The sequence below is a fragment of the Oryctolagus cuniculus genome, unplaced genomic scaffold (assembly GCF_964237555.1).
Source record: "Oryctolagus cuniculus unplaced genomic scaffold, mOryCun1.1 SCAFFOLD_156, whole genome shotgun sequence".
NCBI classification, from domain to species: Eukaryota; Metazoa; Chordata; class Mammalia; order Lagomorpha; family Leporidae; genus Oryctolagus; species Oryctolagus cuniculus.
Window position 1 is genome coordinate 79,583 of NW_027208370.1, and position 9,816 is coordinate 89,398.

At 40.2% G+C, this 9,816-nt stretch overlaps 1 pseudogene; it reads right to left on the reverse strand.

The window, feature by feature from the left end:
* Window positions 1-8,190: 8,190 nt before the first annotated feature.
* On the reverse strand, window positions 8,191-9,121 carry LOC138848352 (high mobility group protein B2 pseudogene; annotated as a pseudogene).
* Window positions 9,122-9,816: the final 695 nt, after the last annotated feature.

Below are 9,816 nucleotides of genomic sequence, written 5' to 3' on the forward strand. Positions count from 1 at the left end.
ATCATTGTGAACTTTGCTCAGTTCCTGACCTATACCTTTCCTTTAACCTAGTACTTTGCCATGTAGTAGCCCATGAAAACTGCAGACTGCATAAATGAATGAATATTTGGAGGGTTGTGATTTCTTAGAGGAACATCATGAGACAGAAGGAATAAAACAAAACAAAAGTATCCTCCGTATATAGAAGATATACTGTTTTTGCAAGCTATAGAGAAGAGGAAGAAGAAGGAAAGTAGTGAGACTGGAAACGTTGTGGCAAAGGTAATAGGCACTAGTCAAGAATTCAACAAGCCCATTAGGAAAGTATTTTTTTATTTTTTTTATTTTCTTTTTTTTATCTTTTATTTAATGAATATAAATTTCCAAAGTACGACTCATGGGTTACAATGGCTTTCCCCCCCATACCGTCCCTCCCACCCACAACCCTCCCCTTTCCCACTCCCTCTCCCCTTCCATTCACATCAAGATTCATTTTTGATTATCTTAATATACAGAAGATCAGCTTAGTATACCTTAAGTAAGGATTTCAACAGTTTGTTCCCACACAGAAACATAAAGTGAAAAATAATAGATGATTTTTTTTTAAATGATGATGAAATCAGATCAGACCTATTGTCATGTTTAATCCCAGTGAGAGTCAAGTTGGGAATTGATAATTTCTTTTTTTTTTTTTTACAGAAGATCAGTTTAGTGTACATTAAGTAAAGATTTCAATCGTTTGCACCCCCATAGAAACACAAAGTGAAATATACTGTTTGAGTAGTCGTTATAGCATTAAGCCTCAGTGTACAGCACATTAAGGACAGAGATCCTACATGAGGAGTAAGTGCACAGTGACTCCTGTTGTTGACTTTACAAATTGACACTCCTGTTTATGGCATCAGTAATCTCCCTTTGCACCAGTCATGAGTTTCCAAGGTTATGGAAGCCCCTTGAGTTCTCCGACTCTTATCTTGTTTAGACAAGACAAGGTCATAGTCAAAGTGGAGGTTCTCTCCTCCCTTCAGAGAAAGGCACCTCCCTCTTTGAAGACCTGTTCTTTCCACTGGGATCTCACTCACAGAGATCTTTTTGCCAGAGTGTCTTGGCTTTCCATGCCTGAAATACTCTCATGGGCTTTTCAGCCAGATGCGAGTGCCTTTAGGGCTGATTCTGAGGCCAGAGTGCTATTTAGGACATCGCCATTCTATGAGTCTGCTGAGTATCTCACTTCCCATGTTAGATCACTCTCCCCTTTATTTATTCTATCGGTTAGTGTTAGCAGATACTAGACTTGTTTATGTGCTCCCTTTGACTCTTAGTCCTTTCATTATGATCAATTGTGAACTGAAATTGATCACTTGGAATAGTGAGATGGCATTGGCACATGCCACCTTGATGGGATTGAATTGGAATCCCCTGGTATGTTTCCAACTCTACCAATTGGGGCAAGTCAGCCCGAGCATGCCCCAAATTATACATCTCTTCCCTCTCTTATTCCCACTCTTATGTTTAACAGGGATCACATTTCAGTTAATTTTCAACACTTAAGAATAACTGTGTGATAATTACAGAATTAAACCAGTCATATTAAGTAGAACAGACAAAAAAAAATACTATGAGGGATAATGTATTAAGTTGTCCATTAGCAGTCAGGGCTATGCTGATCAAGTCACCATTTCTCATAGTGTCCATTTCACTTCAGGAGGTTTCCTTTTTGGTGTTCAGTCAGTTGTCACTGATCAGGGAGAACATATGGTATTTGTCCCTTTGGGACTGGCTTACTTCACTCAGCATGATGTGTTCCAGATTCCTCCATTTTGTTGCAAATGACTGGATTTCGTTGTTTCTTACTGCGGTATAGTATTCTAAAGAATACATATCCCATAATTTCTTTATCCAGTCTACCATTGATGGGCATTTAGGTTGGTTCCAGGTCTTGGCTATTGTGAATTGTGCTGCAATAAACATTAGGGTGCAGACCGCTTTTTTGTTTATCAATTTAAACTCCTTTGGGTAAATTCCAAGGAGTGGGATGGCTGGGTCGAACGGTTTCTGAGGAATCTCCAGACTGATTTCCATTGTGGCTTGACCAGTTTGCATTCCCACCAACAGTGGGTTAGTGTCCCTTTTTCCCCACATCCTCGCCAGCATCTGCTGTTGGTAGATTTCTGTATGTGAGCCATTCTAACCGGGGTGAGGTGAAACCTCATTGTGCTTTTGATTTGCATTTCCCTGATTGCTAGTGACCTTGAACATTTTTTCATGTGCCTGTTGGCCATTTGGATTTCCTCTTTTGAAAAATGTCTATTGAGGTTCTTGGCCCATCTCTTAAGTGGGTTGTTGGTTTTGTTTTTGTGGAGTTTCTTGATCTCTTTGTAGATTCTGGTTATTAACCCTTTATCTGTTGCATAGTTTGCAAATATTTTTTCCCATTCTGTCGGTTGTCTCTTCACTCTCCTGACTGTTTCTTTTGCAGTACAGAAACTTCTCAATTTGATGCAATCCCAATAGTTGATTTTGGCTTTGACTGTCTGTGCCTCCCGGGTCTTTTCCAGAAATTCTTTGCCTGTGCCAATATCTTGAAGGGTTTCTCCAATGTTCTCTAATAACTTAATGGTGTCAGGACGTAGATTTAGGTCTTTAATCCACGTTGAGTGGATTTTTGTGTAAGGTGTAAGGTAGGGGTCTTGCTTCATGCTTCTGCACGTGGAAATCCAGTTTTCCCAGCACCATTTATTGAATAGACTGTCCTTGCTCCAGGAATTAGTTTTAGATCCTTGATCAAATATAAGTTGGCTGTAGGTGTTTGGATTGATTTCTGGTGTTTCAATTCTGTTCCATTGGTCTATCCATCTGTTTCTGTACCAGTACCATGCTGTTTTGATTACAACTGCCCTGTAGTATGTCCTGAAGTCTGGTATTGTGATGCCTCCGGCTTTGTTTTTGTTGTACAAGATTGCTTTAGCTATTTGAGGTCTCTTGTGCCTCCATATGAATTTCAGCATCATTTTTTCTAGATCTGCGAAGAATGTCTTTGGTATCTTGATTGGGATTGCATTGAATGTATAAATTGCTTTTGGGAGAATGGACATTTTGATGATGTTGATTCTTCCAATCCATGAGCATGGAAGATTTTTCCATTTTTTGGTATCCTCTTCTATTTCTTTCTTTAAGGTTTTGTAATTTTCATCGTAGAGATCTTTAACGTCCTTGGTTAAGTTTATTCCAAGGTATTTGATTGTTTTTGTAGCTATTGTGAATGGGATTGATCTTAGCAGTCCTTTCTCAGTCATGGCATTACTTGTGTATACAAAGGCTGTTGATTTTTGTGCATTGATTTTATATCCTGCCACTTTGCCAAACTCCTCTATGAGTTCCAATAGTCTCTTAGTAGAGTTCTTTGGATCCTTTAAGTACAGAATCATGTCGTCTGCAAAGAGGGATAGTTTGACTTCTTCCTTCTTGATTTGTATTCCTTTGATTTCTTTTTCTTGTCTGATGGCTCTGGCTAAAACTTCCAGAACTATGTTAAATAGCAGTGGTGAGAGTGGGCATCCCTGCCTGGTGCCAGATTTCAGTGGAAATGCTTCCAACTTTTCCCCATTCAATAGGATGCTGGCTGTGGGTTTTTTATAAATTGCTTTGATTATATTGAGGAATGTTCCTTCTATACCCAATTTGATTAGAGTTTTCATCATGAAAGGGTGTTGAATTTTATCAAATGCTTTCTCTGCATCAATTGAGATAACCATATGGTTTTTCTTCTGCAGTCTGTTAATGTGGTGAATCACATTGATTGATTTGCGAATGTTGAACCATCCCTGCATGCCAGGGATGAATCCCACTTGGTCTGGGTGGATGATTTTCCTGATGTGTTGTTGTATTCTATTGGCCAGAATTTTATTGAGGAATTTTGCATCTATGTTCATCAGGGATATTGGTCTGTAATTCTCTTTCAGTGCTGCATCTTTCTCTGCCTTAGGGATTAAGGTGATGCTGGCTTCATAGAAAGAATTTGGGAGGATTCCCTCTTCTTCGATTATTCTGAATAGTTTGAGAAGAAATGGGATTAGTTCTTCTTTAAATGTCTGGTAGAATTCAGCAGTGAATCCATCTGGTCCTGGGCTTTTCTTTGTTGGGAGGGCCTTTATTACTGTTTCAATTTCTGTTTCAGTTATGGGTCTATTTAGGTTTTCGATGTCTTCATGGTTCAATTTTGGTAGATTGCATGTGTCCAGGAATCTATCCATTTCTGATAGGTTTTCCTGTTTGCTGGCATACAGGTCCTTGTAGTAATTTCTGATGATTCTTTTTTATTTCTGTGGTGTCTGTTGTTACGTTTCCTTTTTCATCTCTGATTTTATTGATTTGGGTCTTTTCTCTTCTTTTTTTTAGTTAGTTGGGCCAATGGGGTGTCAATTTTGTTTATTTTTTCAAAAAACCAGCTTCTCGCTTGGCTGATTTTTTGTAATGTTTTTTTGGATTCAATCCTGTTAATTTCTTCTCTGGTTTTAATTATTTCTCTTCTCCTTCTAGATTTGGGTTTGGTTTGCTGCAGTTTTTCTAGGTCCTTGAGGTGCGCTGAAAGCTCATTTATTTGGTACCTTTCCAATTTCTTGATGTAGGCACCTATTGCTATAAATTTGCCTCTCAATACTGCTTTTGCTGTATCCCATAAGTTTTGATATGTTGTGTTGTTGTCTTCATTTACTTCCAGAAAGTTTTTGATTTCTCTTTTGATTTCTTGAATGACCCAGTGTTCATTCAGGAGCATGTTGTTCAGTCTCCATGTGTTTGCATACTTTCTGGGGTTTCCTGAGTTGCTAATTTCCAGCTTCATCCCACTGTGGTCTGAGAAGCTGCATGGTATGATACTAATTCTTTTAAATTTGCTGAGACTTGCTTTATGGCCTAGTATGTGATCAATCTTAGAGAAGGTTCCATGCGCCGCTGAGAAGAATGTGAAGTCTGTAGATGTAGGGTTGAAAGTTCTGTAGATATCTGTTAGATCCATTTGGACAATAGTGTCAATTAAATCTGCTGTTTCCTTGTTGATCTTCTGTCCAGATGATCTGTCTATTTCTGAGAGTGGAGTATTGAAGTCCCCCAGTACTATTGTATTGGAATCTAAATCTCCCTTTAAGTCCCTTAACATATCTTTTAAATAGACCAGTGCCCTGTAATTAGGTGCATATACATTTATAATAGTTACATCTTCCTGTTGAATTGAACCCTTAATCATTATATAGTGTCCCTCTTTGTCTCTCTTAACAGTTTTTGTATTAAAGTTTATTTTGTCTGATATTAATATGGCTACACCTGCTTTTTTTTTTGGTTTCTGTTGGCATGGAATATCTTTTTCCAACCTTTCACTTTCAGTCTGCATGCCTCTTTGTTAGAGAGATGTGTTTCTTGTAGGCAACAAATAGTTGGGTTGTGTTCTGTGAGCCAGTCAGCCAAACGGTGTCTTTTAACTGAAGAATTCAGACCGTTAATGTTCAATGTGACAATTGATACGTAGTGACTTTGCCCTGCCATTTTCCCGGAAATATTTTCTAGTATATGCTTTGAGCTTCCCATGCTCTTTTACTGGTAGGTGTTCTTCCTTTCCCTTCTTTCATATTGATGGCCGTGTTTCTGTGTTTCTGAGTGTAGCACATCTTTAAGTATCTTTTGTAGGGCCGGACGAGTGGCCACAAAGTCTTTCAATTTCTGTTTGCTATGAAAGGTCTTTATTTCACCTTCATTCACAAATGAGAGCTTGGTAGGATATAATATTCTGGGCTGGCAATTTTTCTCTCTTAGCACCTATGCTATGTCTCGCCATTCCCTCCTAGCTTGTAGGGTTTCTGATGAGAAGTCAGCTGTGAGTCTGATTGGAGATCCTCTGAGAGTAATCTGACGTTTCTCTCTTGCACATTTTAGGATCTTTTCTTTATGTTTCACTGTGGTAAGTTTAATTACCACGTGTCGTGGTGAGGATCTCTTTTGGTCATGTTTATTGGGGGTTCTATGAGCTTCCTGTACTAGGATATCTCTGTCCTTCTCCAAACCTGGAAAGTTCTCTGCTAGTATCTCACTAAAAAGGCCTTCCAATCCTTTCTCTCTCTCCATGCCTTCAGGAACTCCTAGAACTCGAATGTTGGTTTTTTTAATAGTATCCTGTAGATTCCCAACAATATTTTTTAGGTTTCTAATTTCCTCTTCTTTTCTTTGGTTTGACTGTATGTTTTCCTGTGCTCTATCTTCTAAGTCCGATATTCTCTCTTCTGCTTCACCCATTCTGTTTTTAAGGCTTTCTAATGTGTTTGTCATTTGATCTATTGAGCTCTTCATTTCATTTTGATTTCTCTTGACTATTACACTTTCCTGTTCTACTAGTTTCTGAGTTTCATTTTGACTCTTCCTTAAAATTTCATTTTCACGAGAGAGATTTTCAATCTTGTCCATTAAGGATTTCTGTAGTTCAAGGATTTGCTTTTGAAAACTTCTAAATGTTCTTATCATAAATTTTTTGAAATCCGTATCTTGCATTTCTTCTATCTCATCATCTTCATACTCTTGGCTTGGGGTGTTTTGCTTATTTGGAGGCATCATAGTGTCATCGTTGATCTTGCTCCCTCTATTTCTGTGTTTGTTACTCGGCATAGTTAATTCTTCTTGCGTCACTGTGCGTTTTTTTTTTCTTTCTTTTTTTTTTTTTTTATACTGTGTCCATGTTAAGTGGACTGCCTGCTGTTGGAGGAGCCTTGGAGGCTTGAGATGGGTGCGGCCTGAGAGCTCTGCCTGGTTCTTCCTGGTTAAGGGTGTGCAAAGGTGACACCCTCAGGTTATGCGTGGTAAATCTCTCTCTTTTTATTTATTTATTTATTTTATTTATTCAGGGGGTAAGTAACACCGCAGGGCAGGGCTGTGCAGAATTGATGGTATTTAGCTTCCAGTCTTTGGCTCCTCTGGACTCCCACTGGGTTGGCTAGGCTACTGAATTGTAGTGACTCAGTTCCTTAACTCTCCCCCATTGATATGTAAATCCAAAGAGGAGTCCTGCTCTTTGTCTCTTGGGAATTCTTCAAGCCTTGCAGCCTTGTAACCTTTGCAAGGTTAGGGGGAAGAGAAACCCCAAAGCTTTTTTTTTTCCTTCTTTCCGGTAGTGAGTTTGCTGCACTTTCCGGCCCCCCTCTAGATTCTGACCCCCGTTTCCCCACCAATGTCTCGGGTTATTGAGCTCACCTCCCCTTCCAGCGCCGATGTGTGGACTCGGAGCCCTGAGCGTCCCAAGTCTCCCCGCTGTTGTCTGTGTGGCATGCACTCCCCTTGGAGCACTGTCGCGCAGACCCTGGGGCTTCTGCGTCTGGGTCCCGCGACTTGGCTTCCGCGCGGTGGGCGACCTTGTTCTCCCAGTAGGTCCTCCGATTCACGCCTGCTCCATCCAGAAGGGTTTCCCCTGTATCTTTGTGGGGAATCAAGGCAGGACTGCCTGTTGCTCAGCCACCTACACCCACACCTGAGCAGTTTCTGGACCACTTCCCGCTTGCGAGGTCTCAGGCTTCCTCTTCTCCCATTAGGAAAGTATTAAGGATTCTTTACTTCCATGTAGACTCTGCCCTCTAATGGTGAACAGGGTCCTCTAAACCCACTTGTTGCACAAATGAAAACCCAAGCATTGTCTTCTCCCACAGATGGAGTCTGCTATTGGTTTTGATTTACATTTCCCTAATGGCTAGTGATATTGGGCATGTTCATCTATGTCTTGACAATTGAGATTTCTTCTTCTGAGAAACATCTATTCTGATCATTGCCCATTTCTTACGTGTACATTTTGCTTCTTGTTTGGAGTTTTTCCAGTTCTATATATGTATGTTCTGGCTATCAATCTTTTGTCATAGTCAGAGTTTTCAATGTTTCCTGCCATTCCGTCCATTGTATCTTCACTCTGTTGATTACTTTGTTGTGAAGATGTATCTTAATTTGATATGCTCAAATTTGTATATTTTATTTTTGTTACTTGTGCTTTTGGAATCTTATGCAAACTGTTGTCTCTGCTAATGTTTTACAGTTTCTCATATGTTTACTTAGGTTTTGGGTTTTTTTTTAACATACATAATTTTATTACAAAATTTTTTTTAAAAAAACAACACAGAATGCAACATCCTAACAAAAAATCCAAATTTACAAATGATACTAATTCCTACAACTTTGCTGCGCTACCATACACAAGTCAAGAAATTAAAGAAACCATTAAATATTTAGGAACATTCAACATCAGAAGCTTTAAAATCTAACTGTATGTAGTAGCCCCTCAAAAAGCTACAACCTGCATTTTTTAAAAAAAGTATTTTCTCTACAAAGAATCTTATCAGCTATACAAAAATCTGTACAGTTTTTTTATACTGAAGCTAATATTGAGCTGCACTTGAATTCACATTCTTAGCAAAACAACTGCCTGAGCACACACGCACACTCCACACTCATCATTACAGGATAGCCATTTATTCTTCATCTTCATCCTCTTCCTCATCATCTTCATCTTCTTCTTCTTCCTCTTCCTCCTCCACATCTTCAGGTTCATTCTTCTTGTTTGAGCCTGTGGGCCTACCAGGGCCCTTCTTTCCCGCTTCACTTTTGCCCTTGGCACGGTATGCAGCAATATCCTTTTCATATTTCTCCTTTAGCTTAGCTGCTTTCTGTTCATATGGTTGTTTATCTTTGGCTGAGTGTTCAGACCGCATCTCACCCAATTTTTTTGCAGTGTCCCCAATGGACAGGCCAGGGTGTTCACTTTTGATCTTTGGGCGATGTTCAGAGCAAAAGAGAAAGAAGGCAGATGGTGGTCTTTTAGGAGCATTGGGATCCTTTTTCTTTCCCTTCTTATCACCCTTGGGAGGAACGTAATTTTTCATCTCCCTGTCATAACGAGCTTTTTCACTTTTTGCCATATCTTCAAACTTGGACTTTTCCTTTGCAGACATGGTCTTCCATCTCTCCGAGCATTTCTTAGAGAATTCTGCGAAATTGACCGAAGAGTCAGGGTGTTTCTTCTTGTGCTCTTCCCGGCACGTCTGCACGAAGAAGGCATAGGAGGACATTTTGCCCCTTGGCTTGTTGGGGTCTCCTTTACCCATGACGACGGAACGGCGGCCACCTGGTGTGAGTTGTTCCTCAGACTCCCGCAGAGCGGCCAGATCTGACGGCATTGCTTCCTTCCCTCAGCTCCGGCATGAACTCAGGATGTGAGGGCGATCTGGCTGCGACATCTGTCACCCCATTGATCGCCAGGGTTGATTCGGCTGATCTGGCTGGCTAGGCGGGTGTCCCCTTCCTCCCTCACCACTCCATGTGCGTTCCTCCTGAAGCTGCGTGCTGGGTCGAAGAGGACGACCTTCCCCGCTAGAGGAGGACCGGTCTTCGGTCAAGGGTATACGAGTAGCTGCGCTCCCCTGCTAGAACCTCAAAACAAGCTCTCAAGGTTTTGGTTTTATATTTAGACTTTTAATTAACCTTGAGTTGCTTTTACATAGTGTATGAGGTGTTGGGGTATCTTTTCAGGCTTCTACATATGGATAATCACTTTCCTTTAAACCATTTGCTAAGGGGATTCTTCTTTCTCCTGTTTGTTTTCTTTCCTTTATTAAATAGGGGTTGGCTGTAGAAAAGTCAGTTTATTTCAGCTGCCTATTTTTTCCATTGAACTATGTGTCTGTTTTTCCAACAGTGCTAACACTGCTTCTATTTTTTTTAAGATTTCTTTATTTGAAAGGCCAGATGCTTCTTCCAAGTCTCTCATGTGGGTGCCAGCACCCAAGAACATGGTCCATCTTCCACCAATTTCCCAGG